The 16,924-nt window shown below is 42.7% G+C and overlaps 1 protein-coding gene across 3 annotated transcripts in view; it reads left to right on the top strand.

The window, feature by feature from the left end:
- Positions 1-16,924, top strand: part of ITSN1 (intersectin 1) — a 228,435-nt gene continuing 211,511 nt past the window's right edge. For all 3 annotated transcript variants that reach the window (XM_023517462.1, XM_023517461.1, XM_023517459.1), the window contains exon 1: positions 1-312. The gene's annotated coding sequence lies outside the window, so the exon portion shown is untranslated. The remainder of the gene's footprint in view (positions 313-16,924) is intronic.

The raw sequence follows: 16,924 nt of genomic DNA, 5'->3' as shown, positions 1-16,924 counted from the left end.
TGGGCGGGGATAGAGGAGAGGACGGGGTGGAGGAGGCAGCGGAGGGAGATGAAGAGATAGGCGGGAGCGAGGGAGCAAGGGAGGGAGCGACGGAGGTAGAGAGGAGTGGAGGAGCGAGGGGAGGGAGCGCAGCTTGGTTGCTCCGTAGTACGGCGGCTCGCAAGGCAGAATCCTGAGCTGGTCCTGGGACGGACGGAGAGCAGGGCAGGCGGGGATGGTGTGCGGGGCTGAGGCTCTGGCGTCCCTCCCCGCGGTGTGTGAGCTGCACTGATTTGTCCCTGGGGCGGCAGCGCAGACCTGCCCGGAGATGAGGTGAGGAGCGGGCTGGACCGCGGCGGCCTGGGCGCTGGAGGCGGCGGCCGCGGCGGGGGTCGGCAGGATGGCTGCCCGGGGCGTCCATCTCGCGGTCCGGCGCGCGTTCCCCCGGCTGCCCTTCACCCCAGCGCCGCGCGCGCGGGTGGCGCGGCCACCCCCCGCCCCGCCTCATCCTTCCTATCTTCCCGGGGGCGGCGGCTGGGCGGCCGGCTGAACGGCGCTGGAGGCCGTGGGACGGGCTTTGGACTGAACGGGCGTCCGCAGCCCGGGCCAGCAGAGCGGGCTCATCACCTCCCAAGGGGGACGTAGGAACGGACGGTCCTTCCAGGACTAACCCCGCCGCCCTCGGCTCCCGGAGTGTGGCGGGCCGACGCAGCCTCGCCCGCTCCTGGGAAGCGGAGCTCTCGGAGAACGGCAGTGCGCCTCCTGCCTCTCCCTCAGCCTGGAGCCCGGCTCATCCCCCCTTCTTTCTCGCCTGCCTGAAAAAGCCTTGTCAGTGAAGGGCAGTCAATGCCGTTCGGCCCTGAGTGGTGCCGCCCGGGCCGGCTGTGTTGGTATTTAACAGAAGGCGGCTCCCCGGGCAGTGGGCGCGCATCCCTGGGGTCTGCCGCTTCGCCTTCTCTTTTCTCGCACCGACACAGTCTTAGGGTGCGGACCCACGGCACAATTGCGGGCTCTCGCTCGAACGTGTACTCAGAATTCCCAAGGAAAGGAAACCGACGAGACATAGGCTACACCTCCGTTGGCTTTTATTGCTTTTGGATTAGAAGGCAACTTCGTAGATTACACTTCCTACGGGCAATCTTTTGTTGTGATTCGGACTGAAGAAGGCTTTTGCTTTTGAAGAAATAGATTAGCGGCTTCTCTGTTGAGTTGGAGGCTGTGGAGCTTTATGATAGCCTCTTCAATATGAAAGTTTCCTTTAGAACTTTGTCATCGTCAGTGCTGTTCTGAAAGCAGCACCAATCTGAACATTTAAATATATGCAGGCTCCAGCCAGATGCGTTTCTTTGTGCTTGTCTATTGGCATCCTTCTCTTGACTGTCCCCATGGTCAAAACGTACAGATAATAAAAACAAGGGTAATAAAAAAAAAGACAATAAATACAAATACGGTACAAACTAATGCATCTGGAAAATCTCAATTCTGTCAGCGGGGAGGCATTTTTACTAATCCTGTTGAATGGACGAGGAGAAAGGCACAGAGATCTCATGGATTATACAGTGGACCGGATGTGAGGGTAGGAACCAGCAAGCCAGCTGGTTTGCATGGTGCCACTATAAACCCCCCCAAATAGGCCGATATACCTTTATTTTGGGGTGACTTTAATTAAGGTTAGATTTAGAAGCTTGAATACTATACTCTTCGTAGTTACTGTTTCTGTTTGTCTATCTCTGAGCACAATATTTTTTGTTATAATTTTTTTTACTAGTTTGCTTGAAACATTTTTGTTTTAATGAGAGTTTGCTTATAAAAACATTAAAAACTCACGCACACATCATACACACAGAGTACATAAAAGAGAAATAAATGCTTTCTGCAGGAGGGTTAATAACCCAGGAAGTTTGTTTTTTTTTTTTTTTTAGAGACAGAGTCTCACTTTGTCACCCTCTGTAGACTGCTGTGGTGTTACAGCTCACAGCAACCTCCAGCTCTTGGGCTTAGGTGATTCTCTTGCCTCAGCCTCCCGGGTAGCTGGGACTATGGGCACCCGCCTATTCTTTTTGTTGTTGCAGTTTGGCCGGGGCAGGTTTGAACCCACCGTTCTCGGTATATGAGGCTGGTACCCTACTCCCTGAGCCACAGGCGCCTCCCAGAACCCAGGAACTTTGAAGTGATCTAAATTAAGAAATGAGGGACACTAATTTGGTGATGGTGTTAAAATTATTGTAGACACCTAAGTAGCCCATTAAGGATTCTTTTTTTTTTTTTTTTGAGACGGAGCCTCAAGCTGTCCCCCTGGGTAGAGTGCCATGGCATCACAGCTCACAGCAACCTCCAACTCCTGGGCTCAAGCGAGTCTCCCGCCTCAGCCTCCCAAGTAGCTGGGACCACAGGCGCCCGCCACAACGCCCGGCCATTCTTTGGTTGCAGCCGTCATTGTTGTTTGGCGGGCCCGGGCTGGGGATTCGAACCGCCACCTTAGGTGTACGTGGCTGGCGCCTTAGCCGCTTGAGCCACAGGTGCCGAGCCAAGGATTATTTCTGATACTATTTGTTTTTTAAAATTAGAATATCTTTAAGAATGTATCTCTGAAATGCTTTGGAGAATGAAAAAAAGAATGTATCTTTTGAAATTGCTGAGGTACATGGTACCTTCCCCAAACTATTATTGTGCCTGATAGAGGACATGAACAAAGTTTTAATGTACTTTGGAACCCTGTGGATTGTTCAGATACTAAACATTGTGAAATAGGGCATAAAAGGAGTGGTAGCAAGTTCCCTGAAATGTTTGTCTCTCTTAGCAGTTTTTTTGGTTTCTTTTTTGCAATTGACTAATAATTTTTTTCTTAATGTTTATCACTAATATTGGTAAACCGGTTAAGTTTATCTTTTCCCCAAATACCTAGATTGGGGCAGATTCTCAAACCTGTACGGGATTAGGAGGAGGTACTGATAAATTCCTCTACTCTTACTCATCTTTTTAATTTGCTAAATTTAACAGTAACAAGGAATTAATTACATGATGGTTGGGTTTATTATCGCTCAGTTCAAATTCCTCTGCCATAGAGATTTTTCCTTCTAAATGATCATTCTCTTTTGAATGGCTCCATTTACTGGTTGGGTTTCTGAAAATCTGGACTTTAGATCACTTACCTCAGCATTAACTGGGGTATTTGTTAAAAATACAGGTTTCTCTCACCTCCCCTCTTAATCAGACAACTGAAGGTGGGACCCTGGAATTGGTATTTTCAACAGGTTCTCCAGGAATTTCTCCTACGCTGGAAAATTGGAGAACCACTGACATTAAGCTTCCTTTTCACTGAGCATCTCGAAGCTGGCTCCTGAAGTGGATAGGAAGTTTTTCAAGTGGCAGAATAAGGTTTATACCTTAGGCTGCTAATTAAAAACCATTGACTATGACCATCAGATATGTGATTGTACCCCTAATAAATGTTTCAGAAGGGCAGGGAGTTTGGTTTAGTGCTTTATCCCTAGTGCCTAAATAGTGCTTGGAGGAAAGATGTGAACTGTATTGTATTGGGGCCACTTTTTTTAACCTTCACTTGTCCAATTAATCTTATCACTTAGTATCCACTGATTTTATAAATCAGAAATCATAAGTGCTCAGCCACTTCTGTAAGTTTGGTTAATTTTGAAAGGAGAGGGCCTTTCTCAGGCATAACATGCTCCAGGTGGCAGGCTGGAAAGAGGACTCTTAGTAAAATATTTGCCTAGAGATACAAATATAAATTTAAATCGCAGCACAATAGCAAATTATTGTATTATCATTATATCAAAATACCATTTTATAAGCTATGATAAGTCCTATATAAAATACTATGAAAGAGGAAAAAACTATAAAAATATAGAAAATTAGTATATTTTCGAATTTTATTTTTCATGCTAATAAATTTGATCTTCACTTACTTTTATGAAGAGTCTACCACATATTACCAGGTTCTTATGTGGTTAAGGGTGCTGGATAGTTAAGAGCATAAACTTTGGGGCAGTGCCTGGGGCTCAGTGAGTAGGGCTCTGGCCCCATGTACCAACAGTGGCAGATTTGAACCTGGCCCGCCCTGGCCAAACTGCAACAAAAAATAGCCAGGTGTTGTGGTGGGTGCCTGTAGTCCCAGCTACTCAGGAGGCCCAGGCAAGAGAATCACCTAAGCCCAAGAATTGGAGGTTTTTGTGAGCTGTGTGATGCCATGACAATCTACCAAGGAGCAAGAAGAGCATAAACTCTGCAGAAAATCAGATTAGAGCACCCATAGTGAGTTTGATCTGTCTTCTCAATGTCTCAGTTTTCTTAGCTAAAAATGGGAATAATGAAAGTAAAGCTTAAATACTTTTAATGGCTCATACCTGTAATCCTCTGTCTCTGGGAGACAGAGGCAGGCAGATTGACTGAGCTCATAAGTTCTAGACCAGTCTCCACCAGAGCGAGACCACCTCTTTAAAAATAGCCAGGCGTTGTGGCTGGTGCCTACAGTCCCAGCTACTTGGGAGGCTGAGGCAACAGAATGGCTTGAGCCCAAGAGTTGGAGGTACTTGTGAGCAGTGATGCTATGACACTCTACCAAGGATGACAAAGTGAGACAGTGTTTCAAAAAAATAAATAAAAAAATAAGTAGCAGGGCGCAGTGACTCTATAATAATCCTAGCACTATAGGAGGCTGAGAGGCTGAGGTGGGTATATCCCTTGAGCTTAGGAGTTTGAGACCAGCCTGGCTAAGAATGACACCCTTCTCTACTAAAAACAGAATAACTAGGCGGGCATGGAGGTTCTTGTCCCAGCTACTTAGGAAGCTGAGGCAAGAGGACTACTTGAGTTTGAGGTTGTCATGAGCTATAATGATGCCATGGCACTCTACCCAGGGCAACAGAGTGAGACTCTGTCTCAAAAGCAATACAAAACAAAACAAATTATTTTTTTGAGACAGGGTCTCTCTCTTGCTCAGGCTGCTCTTGAACCTGTGAGCTCAGGTTCCACCGGTCTTGGCCTCCCAAGTGTTGGGATTATAGGCATGAGCCATCTTGCCCAGCTTAAATATATAAATGTAAGTTGTGATGATATTTTGCTCAACTTTATTATTTTACAATAATCTGATAATCAGTTTATAATGATCAACTAATATTCCTTGCATTTAAAAAATAATTATATGTTTATGGTAGAAACATTGAAATACAGAAAAAGTAAAAAGCAGAAAACTAGGCCCTGCGCCAGCCGCATGCACCAAGGCTGGCACCAGCCCAGGCCAGCTAACAACAATGACAACTGCAACAAGAAAATAGCCAGGTGTTGTGGCAGGCGCCTGTAGTCCCAGCTACTTGGGAGGCTAAGGCAAGACGATTACTGAAGCCCAAGAGTTTGAGGTGCCATGGCATCATAGCACTCTACTGAGGGTGACATAAAGGCAGAAAACTATAAAATACCCTTAAGTCTATAACCTGCATACATCTCTCTCTAAACCCTTGTCTTGTGTGTGCATGTAGCTATTGGTAACAGAGTTTTTGGTAACAAAGATGACATCTTGTTATACATATGGTTGTTTTCTAACTTGTTACCTTTTTTTTTTTTTTTGGCTCAGTATCTTATAATGGGTGTTGTTCTGTGTCTGTAGTTTCAGTTCTAAGTTTTAGTAACTGAATAATATTCTATTTTATGGGTAATTAAACAATTTATTTTTATTAGACATTAGTTTGTTTGCTCTTTCCCTCCACTATTATCCACAACCCTGCAGTGACTATCCTATACTCCTACATCTCTGTATATACTTGTAAGTTTATTTTGCTTAGGATAAATTTCTGGAAGTAGAATTGCAGGATTGACGTTCTAAGATTCTTTTTAGTACGATGTGGCCATAAAGTTCGTGTGCAATTTAAAATAGACAACTAAACAAATAGTTTAAACAAATAATTATCTATCTTAAATTGCGCATGAACTTTATAGCTACTCTATATATGTGCTGCTGTCGCAAGCACAAGTTTTTTGTTTTTTTTGTTTTTTTTTTTTTTTGACAGAGCCTCAAGCTGTCCCCCTGGGTAGAGTGCCATGGCATTACAGCTCATAGCAACTTCCAACTCCTGGGCTCAAGCGAGTCTCCTGCCTCCACCTCCCAAGTAGCTGGGACCACAAGCGCCCACCACAACGCCCGGCTATTTTTTGGTTGCAGCCGTCATTGTTGTTTGGCAGGTCCGGGCTGGGGATTCGAACCCGCCACCTTAGGTGTACGTGGCTGGCGCCTTAGCCGGTTGAGCTATAGGCGCCGAGCCAACAAGCACAAGTTTTAAGATTTTTGATGCTTATTTGCAATTTGGCATTTAGAAAGATTGTAGCAATTTATACTTTTACAATGGTATAGGAGAGTTCCCATCTCCCCCTCCCCAATTCCCCTTTTTTAGAGTGACTCAACCAGTGACAAAACTAGTGAATGTTTTACTTTTAGGAAGAAAAATGGGATGTTAGTACAATTTACAACCTGTTTAGTAGTGTCGTATGGAAAGTCAGAAAACGTATGCACCTGTAATAGTGATAGCTAACATTTGTAAAGTCCTTTTGCAGCATTCTATATCTGTAAACTTACTTCACCTAAAAAAAAACTCATCTTACAGATGCCTTGGAAACTGAGATACCAGTAGGTAGAGAGCCAGCAAAGTGGATGCAGATTTTTAACTGTGGAGTCCAAAACTCTCAGCCTGTTTTCTGGACGTGTTTTATAGGCACTTGGATCCTTTTTTAGCATTCTTATTTATTTATTTTATATACTGGGTCTCCTTATGATTTTTAGGTATTTAGATACTTTTTACATTCTTATTTATGAATGAATGAATGAATGAATGTGCCTCGGTCTCGTCATGTTGCCCAACTCCTGGGCTCAAGCAATCCTCCTGTCTCAGCCTCCGGAGGAGCTGAAACTACAGGCTTGTGCTACTGCACCTGGCACTTTTTATGTTCTTGATTTCTGTTGTACAGTAACTTAGAGCTTTCCTGATTGATGTGGATTAATGTATAAATTAGGTGGGGCACAAATTTGAATCCCTTCCATTGGTTGGTCCTGTGTGTTAGCTCAGAAATAAGCCCTATCAGCTGCCTGGCAGCATTCATCCCTTTAAGCATTCTTGCTGTCCTTTACTCTATAGTGGTTTTCATGCCCTGCATGAAAAAGAGGATTAGGGTAATAGAGACGACTAATGAAATTTGAAAAGGCAGTTCACTTGAGGTGTGGACCCGCCTTAAAAAAAAATCCAAGACTCTACAGAAGTGTGATGAAGGGGCAGCCAGGGGTGTATCCAAGTGGTACCATGTTGGCCAGTTTGGAGATGGAAGTGGCTTGTGGAAGTACACTTCAGGGATGCAGTGGTCTCAGTGTAGAGCAATGTCACAGGTCCGTGGGAAGATCATTAAAAAGTAAATTAAAAAGCTTTTATTAATAAATGTGAAGGCTGGGTGCCATGGCTCACTCCTGTAATCCCAGCACTCTGGGAGGCCAAGGTGGGTAGATTGCCTGAGCTCACAAGTTTGAGACCAGACTGAGCAAAGAGTGAGACCCCATCTCTAAAAATAGCCAGGGGTTGTGTAGTAGTAGCTGTAGTCCCAGCTACTTGGGAGGCTCAGACAAGAGAATCCATTGAGCCCAGAGTTTGAGGTTGCTGTGAGCTATGCCCCCATGGGGCTAAAAAGTGAGACTCTGTCAAAAAAAAAAAAAAAAAACAAAATCAATGTGATAATGTAGGCTATCATTAAAGTTTAGTTACTAAAGTTCGTAGTAACAATACGAACATAAGCCAGTTATTTTATTTCAAATCATCACTGCTCTTTTTAACCTTTCTTCAATAGAATTAATGATAAGTAGCTTGTCTTTGCAGCTTACTGCTCAGAGAGAACATTGGTGAAATTGTTTTGGCTTCAGCTTTGTGCTGCCTAGCAAGGTGAGGCTGCTGTGGCTCAGTTTGCAGTTGGCCACTGAAACCTGTTCTTGTGTACTGGGGGCTCCCCTTGGTCAGATGGGAGTGGTACTAAGTGCAGTTCCCTTCATTTAGTGCTGGAGCCAGGAGGTGGCAGTTTTGGATTCAACTGAATTTGAATGTGGCAACGAGGTCATAGCAGGTGGTCAAAGTTTTATCCTTGGTGGTTAAAATTAAATGTCCTCTCTGAACTGGAGGGAGTGCTTTGATCCTCTGTGGCTTTGGTGAGCTTTTGACTTGTTCCTCCTTGCATTCATTTCTTGGTTGCATGCATTTGCAAGACAGTTAACTGGCTTTGAGTGCTGTGCCTCAACCAACCTAGCTAAGGAGGATGCAGACGAAGTTAAAACATGGGCACAAGGTGGTGCCCATAGCTCAATGGGTAGGGCATTGGCCACATATACCAAGGCTGGTGGGTTTGAACCCAGCTGGGCCAGTTAAACAACAAGGACAACTGCATCAAGAAGATAGCCAGGCATTGTGGAGGGCGTCTATAGTCCAGCCACTCAGGAGGCTGAGGCAAGAGAGTCGCTTAAGCCCAAGAGTTTGGGGTTGCTGTGAGCTGTGACGCTAGAGCCCTCTACCAAGAGCAATATAATGAGACTCTGTCTCAAAAAAAAAAAACAAAAACCAAACAAACCATTGGAACAAGACGCCCCTGAAACCATTCATTTTGTGTATGTTTATATCTGTGTGTATGCAGGGCTAATTACTTCTCTCTAAGACACTGATGATTCTAATAAGGGCAGTGTGCCATATTATAAACTGTTGTATAAACACACATGCCATTCCTGTATATGAGGACCAACCTCAAACACCTAGGTTCAATTGACCTTCTGCCTTGATCTCCTGAGTAGCTGGGACTACAGGTGCTGGGTATAATACCTGGCAGATTTTTTTTATTTTTAGTAGAGAGTGGAGTCTCTTTCTTGCTCAGGCTCCTCTGGACCTCTTGAGCCCAAGGGATCCTCCTCCCTCCTAGAGTGCCTGGATCACAGTCACTATGCTTGGCCTCAGTTTCGGAAATTATTGGAGACTCCGCTGCCCTGTTCTTATAGAATTGAAGTATTATATTTTGGCCACTGACAAATAAAAGCTTTATAGCTAGTAATGGGAGAAACCTTGAGAAATATACAGGAAAATTAGTCATTCTTCATATACACCAGGTTTCAACGAAAAATAGTTCCCCCCCTTTATTTCTTCTGTCTTCTTTATCATAAAGAACTAATATTAAATAAAGTCAGTAAGTGGTAAAAAATCTATGTGTAGTACCCTTATTTTTTAGACCCCTTCTGTTATAGTTGTTATAGTTGTTTTAGTATTTTTTAAATGATTAGAGAAAGTGAGGAGGATGAAACTTGATATAAAGGTCACCAGGATGTCAGCTCTAGGAGGGCAGGGAGTGTGTCTGTGTTGTCCATGATCTCATTCCCAGGCCCTAGAGGAGTGTCTGCTGCCTGGAGGACACCCAACTGGTTGGTTGGTGTGTGTTGAAAGATCAGTGAGGAGTGAAGGAGAGAGGCCTGGCGTGAACTTTATTCAGAGTCACTGGGAAGTGGGAAGCCAGTGAGCTGAGTTCTAAGTATGTATTCGCACGGTTTGCTTTTGTTTAAAAAGCTCCCTCTGGATGTTCTGTGGGGAGTGGATTGGAGGTGGGATAGAGAGGAACTTGTTGACTCTACTGTCTGTTATCTATGGGTGTTGACATTTCTCCCTAGTCTTGTACTTTTTCCTTATGATGAGGATAATATGAGAATTATCTTTGAAGCCTCAGAGACAGAGTGAGAAGAATGGTGATCTGTATAAAGTTTTATGAACTTCTCTGAAGGAAAGAGAACCCCATTCAACTTCTATTATTGGTCAATAAAATAGTAATTTAAAATAAAGATCAAGAATATTTAACTTTATAAACATTAAGTTACTTAAGGTTATGGGTATAAGTTTCTGATAGAATTTGTTTGCTTTTCTTGGTGAAAAAAATTTTAAATATATGCATATGAATTCTTAAAATAATAGTGAGGTGAATGTCTATAGAAGCTGTTCTCTTAGAGCAGTGGTTCTCAACCTTCCCAATGTAGCGGCCCTTTAATACAGTTCCTGTGGGTCTCAACCCATTGGTTGAGAATCACTGTCTTAGAGGAAGGTCTGTTTTGAAATGCTACTGTTGTCTGTCCAATCTGTAGTTTTAATTAGTATCAAAGGGAGGGAAGTCTTGCAGTAATTGTAACTTTATATTACTTCTTAGTTAAATTAGTTTCGAACCATAGTCATTATCTGTTATTTTTAGTTGTTTTGATCCCATTTGATGAAGTGATATTATATAGTTGTGATTTTGTAATTTAAAAAAAAAACCATGTTTTTTTCGCACTGCAAAAGCAATACATGTTTATTGAAGAAAATGTTTGAAAGTAGAGATGAAGAAGGAAAACAAAAAGCCTACCAAGAATTTCACCATTAGTGATGATGACTGTTAATACCCTGTGAGAGTCAATATGTGAATTATTCAGCAGGGGCTCGGTGTGAAGCTGCTCAGTCTGGGAGACCTGAGAGCATTTTAGTAGCAACGGGCAGTGACAGTGGTCTCATCGGAGGGGCAGCTCAGGAATAGTCAGCCTGGATTTTTGTAGTCCTGGGCTATAAAATTTTGCTATTACTGCATCTCGTAGTTCAAGAGAAGCCAGAAATCAAGCAATGTGGACTTAATATGAAATCTTCTGATTTTTACATGGGCTGTAATTTTTAACAACACACTGGAATTTAAGCAAAATATATGTGAGGGCTAAGTTCAGTCTTTGTGGCTTTGACAGATTGTAACCTTGGGTATGTACAGTTTTATAGTATATGTTTTCCACTTAATATATTGTGAATAAATTTGCAGTATTTACTTATTTATTTTTGAGACAGAGTCTCACTCTGTTTCCTGGACTAGATTGCAGTGTCATAGTCTAGCTAGCTTACAGCAACCTCATACTCCTGGGTTTAAGCAATCTTGTCTCACCCTCCCGAGTAGCTGAGACTACAAGTGCCTGCCACAGTGCCTGCCTAATTTTTCTATTTTTAGTAGCGACTGGGGTTTTGCTCTTGTTTAGGCTGGTCTGGAACTCCTGAGCTCAAGCAATCCACCTGCCTCTGTAAGGCTAAGGCAGGAGGATCCCTTGAGGTCATCGGTAATATGTAATTATAACCAATTACAGTCCACTCTAGACTTTCGAATGTAATAAGGTACTAGTACTACTTTCTTTTTTGATTGTGACAATCAAAGTTTATAAAGCTGGGACTGTGTAATGGGAACCTTTGGAATATCTGCCTGACCCATTACAGATCCCTTAACTGACTTTTACCCTGCACATCCAATCATTTCCAACATCTTCCTCCCCACAAAGACCACACTGGTCCAATTAGTGTTTCTTCTCTGGAAATTTGAAATTAGGTCCCAAAGAGAAGGATTTGGCCTTTGTGTCTTGAAGAGCCCCAAGGTAAAGTTGTAAGAGTTACCAGGTAAGTATGTTCTGTTGTGCTGTTGTGTCTGGCACTGAGACACTGGTAGTTAATGGATGGAGAGAATAAAGCAAGTATCTGGAAAGAAGCAGGAGAGGGAGAGAACACTGTCTCTTGACAGTTTTAAGCCTTTCTCTCCCAGGACTTTCTAGGTATAGCTGCGGTCTTTTTTTTTTTTAAACAGTCTCAATCTGTCACTTGGGGTAGAATGCCACCGTATCATCATAGCTCGCAGCAACATCAGTCTCTTGGGCTCAAGTGACCCTCTTGCCTCAGTCTCCAGGTAACTAGGTCTACCTGTGCCCACCATAAAACTCTACCGTTATTTTTTTTTCTATTTTTAGTAGAGATGTGGGTCTCTCTTTTGCTCAGGGTAGTCTTGAACTCCCAAGCTCAAGCAATCTACCTGCTCAGCCTCCCAGAGTGCTAGGATTACAGTTGATAGTCACTGAGGCCTCCAGCTGCGTTCTCTTTCCCAAATTCTTGATATTACCCCTAGCTGGAGGTGGTTTCTGTTTCTGTGATCTAAACATTCTTCTTGTTCTCAGCATTTTGTTTCTTTTTTTAATACCACCTTATCTCTTATATTTCTTGATTGTTGTCCAGGTAAGTATTATAAATTTAATCTAATTGAGATAATCACAGTTTGCTTGAACAGGCTGTTTGCAAATGTGGCCATTGCCTTCTGGCTTGTTTTTTTAAACCAGAGCAGAAATCTAGCTGAGGGAAGACAGGAAGGAAGAGATTTTGAAGATACTTCTAAATGTCCTCGAATTTCAGTGGTGGTATTTCCTTTCGGACACATACAAAATGTTGACCTCATGCAAAAAAGATACTACAGATGTTCACAGTGTACAGTATTGTGTACATCTATGTAAGAACTGAGTTTGAGGTCTGTTAGAGTGTATAGCCACTAAAACAAGATTTTTGACAGTAATATCTAAATACCAAGAAATTGAGTCACAGAGTAGTTTACCTGGGGGTGGAATTAGTTCTTAGATTATGCCTCATGGTGACATCATATGTCAGGAATTCTTAACTTTAAAAAAAAACCAGAGGTAAGTTTAAGTAGTCCATTATCTATAATAAAAGGAGTTTCATAGGGAGGGGACAAAGCTGGGACAGGAAGAGAAGAAAAGGATACTCGGAAAGAGAAGACCAAGGAAGGTTGCTTCGTTGCCACAGTTTTCTTTTTATTTGAGACAGATCCTCAAGCTGTCCCCCTGGGTAGAGTGCTGTGGCATCACAGCTCACAACAACCTCCAACTCCTGGGCTCAAGCGAGTCTCCTGCCTCAGCCTCCCAAGTAGCTGGGACCACAGGTGCCCACCACAATGCCTGGCTATTTTTTGGTTGCAGCCATCGTTGTTTGGTGGGCCTGGGCTGGATTCGAACCTGCCATCTTAGGTGTATGTGGCTGGCACCTTAGCCACTTGAGCCACAGGCGCCAAGCCCCACGATTTTCTTTGTTGGTATTTGTACCTCTCTGACCTTTTTTGGTTGCCAGTGGAAGAAGTACAAACTAAAAATGCGTTGACTCACATACCTGTCAAGTCCAAGGATTCTGACTGGCCTGGCTTGATCATATGCCTGAACCAATCATAAGGCCAGGGGAATGAATACATACTCTTTCTTAGTCACTGTCTTGTACCTTGGGTCATCTACCTTTTGCCCCAGTTGGTGAGGTCAGTACCTAAACTGGAATTAGTAGAGGGTGTAAAGGGGATCTCACTCTTGCTCAGGCTGATCTCTTAACTCCTGAGCTTAGGCTATCTACCTGCCTCACACTCCCAGAGTGCTAGGTCTACAGGCCTCAGTTACCGCTCCCAGCCTTCCAGAGTAGAATTTTGTGTGTTTCTTATTCATTTTAAAAATGTGTATATATTTTTACTAATTTACTAGAAGATCTAGATAGAATAAGGTTTGGAAGACTTATCTGCCGTCTGGTTAGGTCGGCTTTAATTTAGAACTTTCAGGCATCATTTTCACCAGTTTAACTATTTTTATAATTGAAAATTTTCTAGGATTTTTTCAGTGCCTAAAGGTATGTTAGCATTTTATTCTTGGCTCATGCTTAGTGGCTCCTTAACTTGCAGTTCATCTGCAGCTGTTGGAAAAATGTGTGTGTTATGGAAAAGGAGGTACTGGAAAGCGATATTCTTTCTCCAGCCATCTGCTTTCATTTATTTATTTTGTTTTGTTTTGTTGAGACAGAGTGTCACTTTGTTGCCCTGGGTAAAGTGTCATGTCATCATAGCTCACTGCAACCTCAAACTTTTGGGCTTAATTGATTCTCTTACCTCAGCCTCCCCAGTAGCTGGGAGTACAGGTGACTGCCACAACACTGGCTATTTTTGAGACACGGGGTCTCACTTTTGCTCAGACTGATCTCAAACTCCACCTGCCTTGACCTCTCAGAGTGCTAGGATTTCAGCTGTGAGCCACCACATTGGGCCAGACATCTGCAACTCAACATTTTTCAGAAAGACATGGGCCTAATATTGAGATTTTTTTTTTATTCTAAGAGACTGATAAAAGTAGATGGTAAAGTTTATGGAATCTTGAAAAGTGTTATTTTTATTTTTTACAAAATAGATCTGTAAAGTAGCTTACTTTACACCTGATTACAGCAATTCCTGGTCATCAGTCCCACCCAGAAACTTTCTTGATCTTTTCCCTTTTATCTCAGATTGTCAGTTTCCTCATAGTTTCATTTCCTTCAATATTCTGCTGGGACCTCAGAGTGGGTCATTTCAGCCATTTCCTTGCCATGTTGCTCTGTTATAGTTAGGACAGTCTCCTTTCAGGGCTCCTAATCCTTAAAAATGTTGCAATCTTTAGGGCTGTTTTTTCTCCCTTCTTTTGACCTTCCACTGTCTTTGAGAACAGTCACTTCCACTCTATTATCTGTGCATACCCAGACCTCTGTCCTTTTTCTGAATTCTAATCCATTTTATCTAGCTACACACTCATGTATTTATTGCGTAATGACAGTGTTCTGAGAAATGTGGTGTTAAGTGATTATGTCATTGTGGGAATATCATAGGACGTCCAGTTGACCCTTGAACAAGGTGGGGATTAGAGGTGCCATCCCTCCTGTGCAGCCAAAAGTCTATGTATGGAAGTTTTGAGTCCTCAAAAACTTAACTACTTATAGGCTACTGAAGCCTTACCAGTAACATAAGGAATTGATTAACACATAGTTTATATTTTATATATGTTATATACTATATTCTTAGAACAAAGTAAACTGGAAAAAAGAAAATGTTATCGAGAAAATCATAAGGGCTGGGCGTGGGAGGCCGAGGCTAGTGGATTGCCTGAGGTTGGGAGTTCAAGACCAGCCTGAGTAAGAGCAAGACCCTATCTCTAAAATATAGCCTGGCATTGTGGCAGGCACCTTTGGTCCTAGCTGCTTGGGAGGCTGAGGCAAGAGAATCACTTAAGCCCAAGAGTTTGAGGTTGCTGTGAGCTATGACACCATGGCATTTAACCCCAAGGCAACTGAGTGATACTCTGTCTCCAAAAAGAAAAAAAATGAAAAGAAGAAGAGAAAATATATTTACTATTCTTTAAGTGGAAGTGGATCGCCATAAAGGGTCTTTATTCTCCTTGTGTTCTTTTTTTTTTCTGGAGACAGAATCTCACTTTGTCGTCCTTGGTAGGGTGCTGTTGCATCACAGCTCACAACAACCTCCAGCCAGCTCTTGGGCTTAGAGGATTCTCTTGCCTCAGCCTCCCAAATAGCTGAGACTACAGGCCCCTGCCACAAGGCCTGGCTATTTTTTTGTTGCAGTTTGGCTAGGACTGGGTTTGAACCTACCACCCTCTGTATATGGGGCCAGCACCCTACCCACTGAGCCACAGGTGCCGCCCTATCCTCCTCCTCTTCTTATAGAGTAGGCTGAGGAAGAGAAGGGGTTGGTGTTGCACTCTCAGGGGTGACAGAGGCAGGAGTATTCCGTGTGTAAGTAGACCCATGCAGTTCAAACTATTACTGGAAAGATCTAGTTTCCTTCGTCTGATAAGTGAAAAACGACTCTCAAAGGTCTGTTGTGCTTACACAAACCTGGATGGTATAGCCTACTACATGCTTAGACTGGATGGGATAGTCTGTTGCTCTTAGGCTACAAACCTGTACAGCATGGTACTGTAATGAATACTGCAGGCAGTCGGACACAATGGTTTTTGCATACCTAAACATAGAAAATGTACAGTAAAAATATGCTGTTTTGGGACATTGGCTGAAATGTCAGTGTACAACCATAGTACTTACTGTATGTATGGAGAACTTCAAATTTAACGTGTCTAAAACAGAGCTCACCCACCATCTTTCTTCTGATACCTCTTCTGCCTGTATATCCCATCTTGGCGAATGATATTATCCATCCTTTTATTTCTTGATTACCTACTGTATATCAATAAATATGTTCAATGCTCTGTTATATAGGGTGGCCATGAAATTTGTGTGCGATTTAATACAGTTGTCTATATAATGAAATTGCAAATGAGAACTTTGGAGCCATGAGGTTTCTTGTTTGGTGAGCACTGTGTAGAATGGTAGGTACCTGCACTCCAGCCATCTTCAGGAATTCTTGAAATATTGGGAAGCAGTCTAGCTTAAATGGCAGTCACAGGTTTTCCCAAATCCTGTTTTCACCCCGAAGCTCAACTATTTGTATGCTACCCATTTTCCTAATCTAGAACCTTTCTTGGTATTATCTAGGTTCTGGGTTTTATGCATCTGTGTTTATCAGATGAATGGCTTTTAGATAAAGGACAGGTCAAAGTGTGCTAGTTCATGATGGGTATGCCTAGAAGGACTTCTGGTGTTTTTGTGATCCACCTGCTCCTCACCCCACACATACTCCCATATGTACACAAGAGTGAGTACTGAGTGCTTGTTATGTTTCACGGGCTCTGTAAATAGTTCACATATGCCATCTAACATTTGTTTTTCACAGTTCTGTGAGATCGATGGTAAGACCTCATATTACTTATCAGGAAACAACCTCAACATTGCTACCATTTTTAGTAATGAAACCTACAAATGGCATACTACGCGGCTGAACGTAAATAAAAAATTCTTAGCTTGCCTCATAAGTAAATAGCAATATTAGAACATGAAACAAGACTTGGAATAAATGAGCTTTTATCCATGTAGACACATTCCAGGGCTTTAGTCTAACTTTTAGTTTTAGAAGCAGCAGGAGTTATTTGTAAAGCATTGTTCTCAATACAAACTGAAGTTCCTTCAAATTCTGATGTCCCTAACTCTTTAGGCAGTTGCAATGCTAGCTAAGGCCAGGCAGTTATGCTTGTAATTACTGCTGAGAAAATGAAACATGTAAAACTCTAGCTTTATGTTCATATTGGTTTTATTATGAGATATATTACCTTTTAGGTTACTTCTTCCTGTGAGAGAAATTTTCTTTCTTTCTTTTTTTTGGGGGGGGGGGACAGAGCCTCAAGCTATCCTCC

This window comes from Otolemur garnettii, unplaced genomic scaffold, assembly GCF_000181295.1.
Source record: "Otolemur garnettii isolate 467f Iridium unplaced genomic scaffold, OtoGar3 scaffold00111, whole genome shotgun sequence".
Lineage (NCBI taxonomy): Eukaryota > Metazoa > Chordata > Mammalia > Primates > Galagidae > Otolemur > Otolemur garnettii.
This window is presented reverse-complemented; position numbering and strand designations above follow the sequence as displayed.